This window comes from Salvelinus sp. IW2-2015, unplaced genomic scaffold (assembly GCF_002910315.2).
Source record: "Salvelinus sp. IW2-2015 unplaced genomic scaffold, ASM291031v2 Un_scaffold1713, whole genome shotgun sequence".
In the NCBI taxonomy this organism is placed as follows: domain Eukaryota; kingdom Metazoa; phylum Chordata; class Actinopteri; order Salmoniformes; family Salmonidae; genus Salvelinus; species Salvelinus sp. IW2-2015.
Window position 1 is genome coordinate 70936 of NW_019943103.1, and position 10838 is coordinate 81773.

The window sequence follows — 10838 nt, forward strand, 5'->3', positions numbered from 1 at the left end:
GTATAGTCCTACAGTCAAGAACAGTCTGCCTACAGTAGCGCCTACCAGTCAAGACAGTACAGTAGCCCTACAGTCAAGACAGTACAGTAGCCCTACCAGTCAAACCGTACAGTAGCCCCTACCAGTCAAGACAGTACAGAGCCACCAGTCAGACAGTACAGTAGCCCTACCAGTCAAGACAGTAGAGTTAGCCCTACCAGTCAAGACAGTAGAGTAGCCCTACCAGTCAAGACAGTAGAGTAGCCCTACCAGTCAAGACAGTACCAAACTGAAGTCTATATTACACTTAGTAGCAAACATTTGATATTCCAAGTTGTTTGTAGAAATATTCTATCAAAAATGTAAAAGTCTGACTTTTGTAATCGATACCAGTAAAAAATAAATTAAAATAAATAAAAGGCTCTTATTTAGCTTTGGACAGTCTTCTTCACCCTAGAAAAAGGAGGGTTGTAATAAATTGTTCTAGTGTCTAAAGTCATTAGAGATGTTCTAAGTTATACCTACAATAGATAAAGTTATGGCAATATACATAAAACAAAATGGTACACGACAGCACTACGCATTGTACCATAACATCAAGGTTCTGTGCAACATTAATTTGACATCAAAAAAAGGGTCTCAAATGACACCGTAAAGAGTCCCCATACGCCGTCACATCCCCACATAGTGCACTAGTAAATGGGTTGCCATTTTAGATTTGACCCCAAAAACAACACTGACGACAGAGCGGGTGACGTCTGTTGGGAAAATGTGTCATAGCTGAAGTGGGCGGGACTTAAACCAGGAAGGCCGTCAGTCATATCATGGAGGGGGGGGGGTAAGATATGTTGTCCTTCCTTGCCATACGGAGCTGCAGTTTTTAGAAACATTTTCTGTTTTGGCCTTATGTTAGTTTGAAGTTCAGAGACTTGAAGCAGCAGTGTGATTGGATGGAAGCAGTATCTCCTTCGTGATAGGTCCAGCCCCTCATTAGCCCCACCTAGTGCAAGCAACAATCAGTCACCCCATTGATCCATGAGTGTTTCTAGAACCTACACCATGTTGGTCAGTTCTGTGGAGTCGGTTTTGGAGCTGCCTCATTTTCCCTGTGAGAACAGAACAGAGAGACCTGGGGGTTACACACGACAGACAAGCAGTCCATTATACCTGAACAGTTCACAACAAATGTACTTGATGAATAGCCTGGGTACCAGGTATGGCAAGGAGTGGCAAGTAGTGGAATATTAGCACAAACAGACTGGCACCCAGGCTCCTTTAAGAGTGAAGGGTTCGTACAGACAGTGGCAAGTCCAATCAAGGTCTTTCCAAGCACTAATATTTATATTCAAGGACCATCAATTTGTAAATAGTTCCTATTATGCAATTGTTTGTAGTCGCCACCAGATGGCAGTATATCCCACAACCTCAAAACAACTAACTTACTATTCATCACTACCTCACAAGTTCTACTCAATAATACATTTATTTCCTACTTATTTCCTACATACATGAGTGGTAAGTCAGTAGTGATGGTGTAATTTGAGTAGTGATGAGCAGAGTTAGGGGACACACCTACTGGTGAACATCTATTCATATTACTACACAATTCAGTTTAATGCCTGTATTGTATTTTTTATTGGGCATTTTGGGAATTTACTACTTAATAGCTACAAAAAAAAGCATCTTGCTTCCGACTGGCAGCTTTAGGGTGAGTTCGTAAATTGCCTCCAGCGTGTCAGAGTACACTCTGGGTCCTTAGTAAATTCAGAGCGTTTCGCTCTCAGAGTGTTCGGCGTGAGCTTTGACCGAGGAATAAGGTTGTTCTGACGCGTTCTGACTAAAGGCAGTCAAGCACCCAAGCTAACTGGCTAATGTTGGCAGGTTGTTAGCTACTTCCAGACACATAATGAGAGAACACCCCACTCTGACCATTTTACTCCCCCTAGCAGAGCTGGTTAGGCTGTTTTTTCATGTTATCCAGAGCGTTGTGACTGTAACTGTGCTGCTGGCAACAATTTAATAACGCTTTTTTTTGCCGACGTTTACTGACACCGACCATATTCAATGGTGTGTTGAGCGTTCGTAAATTTGTCAGTTATTCTGCGCTCTGACGAGAGTGCTCTGAAATCGGAGTAGATAGCCAGAAGTGAATTTACGAACGCACCCTTAGTGATGCCGGGTCGGGAGAATGGCGGGTGGGCTGTGTGAGTAACGGGCCAACAGAACGGCAGGAGCACGGCTGAAGCAGGTGTAACCGATGTGAAATGGCTAACTAGTTAGCGGTGGTGCGCGCTAATAGCGTTTCAAATCGGTGACGTCACTCGCGCTGAGACCTTGAAGTAGGGTCCCTGGCTCGAGAGGGACGGAAGCTGAACTGTTACACAGGCACCACGTGAATGAGGAGATTGGCGGGGGAAAATTACATTATTTAGAACGGGCGCGATCGCAGGATTCAGCGTTGTGTCTTACCCCTCCCCCCTTCATGCGGCTCTTCAGGGCTGATTCATCCAGGTCACAATGTCATGTCTGAGTATTTTTTTGCACCTTAAACGGTCCAGTCATATAGCGGTAAATAAAAGGTGGTAAATATAAAGAAAGAAAGAAACTATAAAGAATAAAAATCCAAAGTGTTGGTCCCCATGTTTCATGAGCTGAAATAAAAAGATTGCAGAAATGTTCCTAGGCGCAAAAAGGCAGGATGGAATCTACATTGGCCCGGCATTTTAGCTATCGATGTGACGTTTGGCGGCGCCTAATCAGTCAGGTATGTACCAGCCTGTCTGAGTAGTAGAGTGGGTGGAATGAGAGAGCTCACCTGGCACCCAGAGCACAAAACACTGGAAATAAAGGAAATAAAACTTGTATGCCTGGAAATTTACAAGACCAATAAATTGTTCTTATATATTCCATAAACATATTTGAAATTGATATTCATTAAGTATTTTTCAGGTACCAACTTGAGAAAATGTCAGATTTTCAAGGTATTCCAGTACTTGAATTTTAGAGTGCCAAATATGAGTACTTCTGAAAGCAATAAGTGATCTTATAAATGGTAAACAATTTGGCAATATTTCCATATACAAAGGAAATGCTTGGTGTACGAGGCCCGAGTTCCCCAGTCAGACATGCAAGTCTTACCGTTGCTCCTGCAGCAGCTTCCTGTTGCCCTGCCTCCTCTCTTCGTCGATTGGATAAGAGCGGAATATGACCAGGCCAATCAGAATGAGTCCTATGGGCGCCGCGGAGACCAGTACCTTCAGGGTTATATCCACGTTCTCAGGCTGGGTGCAACCTCGAGTCATATACCCTGCAAAACTACAGATGGAGGAGAACAAGGAAATCATGAGAAAGGAATTTAACCACAGGACTTTGATCAAAGAAGTTCATGTGATACACATTACTAATTCAGATGGAGAAACAATCCTGTGCTTTGAAGTGGGATTTGGCTTATCCTCGTGTTTTTTTTTTACTTGGCCAGACTGGGAAAGTAAGACTTCTGACTGATGATGTCTAAATGAATATGTACAGCACGAAGGGGCCGCAAGAGGCCAAGGGCCAAAGTGTCCATCTGTGAAGGGTAAACTTACTCCAAGCTGAGAGTGGAGATCCCCAGGGAGATCCAGAGGCAAACTTGGTGAAGAAGACATAGAAGGAATAAAAGATGGCTTCGTGACCCGAGAGTCTGGGTTCTGGACCTGGAAGTCATCCACCACGTCTGGCAACATGGACCTAGAGACAGAGACAGAGGAGTCAGTAACATCCACCACGTCTGGCAACATGGACCTAGAGACAGAGACAGAGATCAGTACATCCACACGTCTGGCAACATGGACCTAGAGACAGAGACAGAGAGTCAGAGACATCCACCACGTCTGACAACATGGACCTAGAGACAGAGAGTCAGTAACATCCACCACGTCTGGCAACATGGACCTAGAGACAGAGACGAGAGTCAGTAACATCCACCACGTCTGGCAACATGGATCTAGAGACAGAGACAGAGACATCCACCATGTCTGGCAACATGGATCTAGAGACAGAGACAGAGAGTCAGTAACATCCACCACGTCTGGCAACATGGACCTAGAGACAGAGAGTCAGTAACATCCACCACGTCTGACAACATGGACCTAGAGACAGAGACAGAGAGTCAGTAACATCCACCACGTCTGACAACATGGACCTAGAGACAGAGAGTCAGTAACATCCACCACGTCTGGCAACATGGACCTAGAGACAGAGAGTCAGTAACATCCACCACGTCTGGCAACATGGACTAGAGACAGAGACAGAGAGTCAGAACATCCACCACGTCTGGCAACATGGACCTAGAGACAGAGACAGAGTCAGTGACATCCACCACGTCTGGCAACATGGACCTAGAGACAGAGACAGAGAGTCAGTAACATCCACCACGGCTTGGCAACATGGACCTAGAGACAGAGACAGTAACATCCACCACGTCTGGCAACATGGACCTAGAGACAGAGGAACAGTAACATCCACCACGTCTGGCAACATGGACCTAGAGACCAGAGCAGACATCCACCACGTCTGGCAACATGGACCTAGAGACAGAGACAGTAACATCCACCACGTCTGGCAACCATGGACTAGCAGACCAGTAACATCCACCACGTCTGGCAACATGGACCTAGAGACAGAGACAGTAACATCCACCACGTCTGGCAACATGGACCTAGAGAGACAGTAACATCCACCACGTCTGGCAACATGGACCTAGAGACAGAGACAGTAACATCCACCACGTCTGGCAACATGGACCTAGAGACAGTAACATCCACCACGTCTGGCAACATGGACCTAGAACAGAGACAGTAACATCCACCACGTCTGGCAACATGGACGAGAAGACAGTAACATCCACCACGTCTGGCAACATGGACCTAGAGACAGAGAGTCAGTAACATCCACCACGTCTGGCAACATGGACCTAGAGACAGAGTCAGAGACTCAGTAACATCCACCACGTCTGGCAACATGGACCTAGAGACAGAGACAGAGAGTCAGTAACATCCACCACGTCTGGCAACATGGACCTAGAGACAGAGACAAGTAGTAACATCCACCACGTCTGGCAACATGGACCTAGAGACAGAGACAGAGAGTCAGTAACATCCACCACGTCTGGCAACATGACCTAGAGACAGAGACAGTAACATCCACCACGTCTGGCAACATGGACCTAGAGACAGAGACAGTAACATCCACCACGTCTGGCAACATGGACCTAGAGACAGAGACATCCACCACGTCTAGGCAACATGGACTAGAGACAGAGACAGTAACACCACACGTCTGGCAACATGGACTAGAGACAGTAACATCCACCACGTCTGGCAACATGGACCTAGAGACAGAGACAGTAACATCCACCACGTCTGGCAACATGGACCTAGAGACAGTAACATCCACCACGTCTGGCAACATTGGACCTAGAGACAGAGACAGTAACATCCACCACGTCTGGCAACATGGACCTAGAGACAGTAACATCCACCACGTACTGGCAACATGGACCTAGAGACAGAGACAGTAACATCCACCACGTCTGGCAACATGACCTAGAGACAGAACACCACCACGTCTGACAACATGGACCTAGAGACAGAGAGTCAGTAACATCCACCACGTCTGGCAACATGGACCTAGAGACAGAGACAGTAACATCCACCACGTCTGGCAACATGGACCTAGAAGACAGTAACATCCACCACGTCTGGCAACATGGCACTAGAGACAGAGAGTCAGTAACATCCACCACGTCTGGCAACATGGACCTAGAGACAGAGTCAGAGATCCATAACATCCACCACGTCTGGCAACATGGACCTAGAGACAGAGACAGAGAGTAGTAACATCCACCACGTCTGGCAACATGGACCTAGAGACAGAGACAGATCAGTAACATCCACCACGTCTGGCAACATGGACCTAGAGACAGAACAGAGAGTCAGTAACATCCACCACGTCTGGCAACATGGACCTAGAGACAGAGACAGAGAGTCAGAACATCCACCACGTCTGGCAACATGGACCTAGAGACAGAGACAGAGTCAGTAACATCCACCACGTCTGGCAAACATGGACCTAGAGACAGAGTCAGTAACATCCACCACGTCTGGCAACATGGACCTAGAGACAGAGACAGTAACATCCACCACGTCTGACAACATGGACCTAGAGACAGTAACATCCACCATGTCTGGCAACATGGACCTAGAGACAGAGACAGTAACATCCACCACGTCTGGCAACATGGACCTAGAGAGACAGAGTCAGTAACACCACCACGTCTGGCAACATGGACCTAGAGACAGAGACAGAGTCAGTAACATCCACCACGTCTGGCAACATGGACCTAGAGACAGAGACAGAGCAGTAACATCCACCACGTCTGGCAACATGGACCTAGAGACAGAGACAGAGTCAGTAACATCCACCACGTCTGGCAACATGGACCTAGAGACAGAGTCAGTGACATCCACCACGTCTGGCAACATGGACCTAGAGACAGTAACATCACCACTATATGGCAACATGGACCTAGAGACAGAGACAGTAACATCCACCACGTATGGCAACATGGACCTAGAGACAGTAACATCCACCACGTCTGGCAACATGGACCTAGAGACAGAGACAGTAACATCCACCACGTCTTGGCAACATGGACCTAGAGACAGAGACAGTAAATCCACCACGTTGGCAACATGGACCTAGAGACAGAGACAGTAACATCCACCACGTATGGCAACATGGACCTAGAGACAGTAACATCCACCACGTATGGCAACATGGACCTAGAGACAGAGACAGTAACATCCACCACGTCTGGCAACATGGACCAAGAGACATAGTCAGTAACATCCACCACGTGGCAACATGGACCTAGAGACAGAGACAGAACATCCACCACGTCTGGCAACATGGATCTAGAGACAGAGACAGAGTCAGAGACATCCACACGTCTGGCAACATGGATCTAGAGACAGAGACAGAGTCAGAGACATCCACCACTCTGGCAACATGGACCAGAGACAGAGACAGAGAGTCAGAGACATCCACCACGTCTGGCAACATGGACCTAGAAACAGAGACAGAGTCAGTGACATCCACCACGTCTGGCAACATGGACCTGGAGACAGAGAGAGAGAAACCAGTCAAGTGATATAAAAAGAGAGGAAAAACAGTAAACAGAAAAGATGAGGGACAGACAGCTACTTCAACTCACCATGCAACAGGAAGGCAGCAGCGACTCCGATCCGCAGCGAACGACACGATGTAGGTAATGATGAGATTACTCTTCACACATACCACCAGGATCATGAGGGGATCACAGACTGCAGAGGAGGAGAGAAAAACCTTATCACCAATTGATGTACACAAATGTTACCTTTACACTGTCTCTGTCTCTAGGTCCATGTTGCCAGACGTGGTGGATGTTACTGACTCTCTGTCTCTGTCTCTAGGTCCATGTTGCCAGACGTGGTGGATGACTTCCAGGTCCAGAACCCAGACTCTCGGGGTCACGAAGCCATCTTTTATTCCTTCTATGTCTTCTTCACCAAGTTTGCCTCTGGAATCTCCCTGGGGATCTCCACTCTCAGCTTGGAGTAAGTTTACCCTTCACAGATGGACACTTTGGCCCTTGGCCTCTTGCGGCCCCTTCGTGCTGTACATATTCATTTAGACATCATCAGTCAGGAAGTCTTACTTTCCCAGTCTGGCCAAGTAAAAAAAAAACACGAGGATAAGCCAAATCCCACTTCAAAGCACAGGATTGTTTCTCCATCTGAATTAGTAATGTGTATCACATGAACTTCTTTGATCAAAGTCCTGTGGTTAAATTCCTTTCTCATGATTTCCTTGTTCTCCTCCATCTGTAGTTTTGCAGGGTATATGACTCGAGGTTGCACCCAGCCTGAGAACGTGGATATAACCCTGAAGGTRCTGGTCTCCGCGGCGCCCATAGGACTCATTCTGATTGGCCTGGTCATATTCCGCTCTTATCCAATCGACGAAGAGAGGAGGCAGGGCAACAGGAAGCTGCTGCAGGAGCAACGGTAAGACTTGCATGTCTGACTGGGGAACTCGGGCCTCGTACACCAAGCATTTCCTTTGTATATGGAAATATTGCCAAATTGTTTACCATTTATAAGATCACTTATTGCTTTCAGAAGTACTCATATTTGGCACTCTAAAATTCAAGTACTGGAATACCTTGAAAATCTGACATTTTCTCAAGTTGGTACCTGAAAAATACTTAATGAATATCAATTATCAAATATGTTTATGGAATATATAAGAACAATTTATTGGTCTTGTAAATTTCCAGGCATACAAGTTTTATTTCCTTTATTTCCAGTGTTTTGTGCTCTGGGTGCCAGGTGAGCTCTCTCATTCCACCCACTCTACTACTCAGACAGGCTGGTACATACCTGACTGATTAGGCGCCGCCAAACGTCACATCGATAGCTAAAATGCCGGGCCAATGTAGATTCCATCCTGCCTTTTTGCGCCTAGGGAACATTTCTGCAATCTTTTTATTTCAGCTCATGAAACATGGGGACCAACACTTTGGATTTGTATTCTTTATAGTTTACCCACCTTTTATTTACCGCTATATGACTGGACCGTTTAAGGTGCAAAAAAATACATTAGACCATGGATGAATCAGCCCTGAAGAGCCGCATGAAGGGGGGAGGGGGTAAGACACAACGCTGAATCCTGCGATCGCGCCCGTTCTAAATAATGTAATTTTCCCCCCGCCAATCTCCTCATTCACGTGGTGCCTGTGTAACAGTTCAGCTTCCGTCCCTCTCGAGCCAGGGACCCTACTTCAAGGTCTCAGCGCGAGTGACGTCACCGATTTGAAACGCTATTAGCGCGCACCACCGCTAACTAGTTAGCCATTTCACATCGGTTACACCTGCTTCAGCCGTGCTCCTGCCGTTCTGTTGGCCCGTTACTCACACAGCCCACCCGCCATTCTCCCGACCCGGCATCACTAAGGGTGCGTTCGTAAATTCACTTCTGGCTATCTACTCCGATTTCAGAGCACTCTCGTCAGAGCGCAGAATAACTGACAAATTTACGAACGCTCAACACCCATTGAATATGGTCGGTGTCAGTAAACGTCGGCAAAAAAAGCGTTATTAAATTGTTGCCAGCAGCACAGTTACAGTCACCAACGCTCTGGATAACATGAAAAACAGCCTAACCAGCTCTGCTAGGGGGAGTAAAATGGTCAGAGTGGGGTGTTCTCTCATTATGTGTCTGGAAGTAGCTAACAACCTAGCCAACATTAGCCAGTTAGCTTGGGTGCTTGACTGCCTTTAGTCAGAACGCGTCAGAACAACCTTATTCCTCGGTCAAAGCTCACGCCGAACACTCTGAGAGCGAAACGCTCTGAATTTACTAAGGACCCAGAGTGTACTCTGACACGCTGGAGGCAATTTACGAACTCACCCTAAAGCTGCCAGTCGGAAGCAAGATGCTTTTTTTTGTAGCTATTAAGTAGTAAATTCCCAAAATGCCCAATAAAAAATACAATACAGGCATTAAGCTRGAATTGTGTAGTAATATGAATAGATGTTCACCAGTAGGTGTGTCCCCTAACTCTGCTCATCACTACTCAAATTACACCATCACTACTGACTTACCACTCATGTATGTAGGAAATAAGTAGAAATAATGTATTATTGAGTAGAACTTGTGAGGTAGTGATGAATAGTAAGTTAGTTGTTTTGAGGTTGTGGGGATATACTGCCATCTGGTGGCGACTACAAACAATTGCATAATAGGAACTATTTACAAATTGATGGTCCTTGAATATAAATATTAGTGCTTGGAAAGACCTTGAATTGGACTTGCCACTGTCTGTACGAACCCTTCACTCTTAAAGGAGCCTGGTGCCAGTCTGTTTGTGCTAATATTCCACTACTTGCCACTCCTTGCCATACCTGGTACCCAGGCTATTCATCAAGTACATTTGTTGTGAACTGTTCAGGTATAATTGGACTGCTTGTCTGTCGTTGTTAACCCCCAGGTCTCTCGTTCTGTTCTCACAGGGAAAATGAGGCAGACTCCAAAACCGACTCCACAGAACTGACCAACATGGTGTAGGTTCTAGAAAACTCATGGATCAATGGGGTGACTGATTGTTGCTTGCACTAAGGTGGGGCTAATGAGGGGCTGACCTATCACGAAGGAGATACTGCTTCCATCCAATCACACTGCTGCTTCAAGTCTCTGAACTTCAAACTAACATAAGGCCAAAACCAGAAAATGTTTCTAAAAACTGCAGCTCCGTATGGCAAGGAAGGACAACATATCTTACCCCCCCCCCCCCTCCATGATATGACTGACGGCCTTCCTGGTTTAAGTCCGCCCACTTCAGCTATGACACATTTTCCAACAGACGTCACCCGCTCTGTCGTCAGTGTTGTTTTTGGGTCAAATCTAAAATGGCAACCCATTTACTAGTGCACTATGTGGGGATGTGACGGCGTAATGGGGACTCTTACGGTGTCATTTGAGCCCTTTTTTTGATGTCAAATTAATGTTGCACAGAACCTTGATGTTAGGGTACAATGCGTATGTGTCGTGTACCATTTGTTTTATGTATATTGCCATAACTTTATCTATTGTAGGTATAACTTGAACATCTCTAATGACTTTAGACACTAGAACAATTTATTACAACCCTCCTTTTTCTAGGGTGAAGAAGACTGTCCAAAGCTAAATAAGAGCCTTTTATTTATTTTAATTTATTTTTTTACTGGTATCGATTACAAAAGTCAGACTTTTACATTTTTGATAGAATATTTCTACAA

General features: G+C 46.0%; 1 pseudogene; it reads left to right on the forward strand.

The window, feature by feature from the left end:
• Window positions 1-10362, forward strand: part of LOC112071764 (sodium-dependent lysophosphatidylcholine symporter 1-B-like) — a 59773-nt pseudogene extending 49411 nt beyond the window's left edge.
• Window positions 10363-10838: the final 476 nt, after the last annotated feature.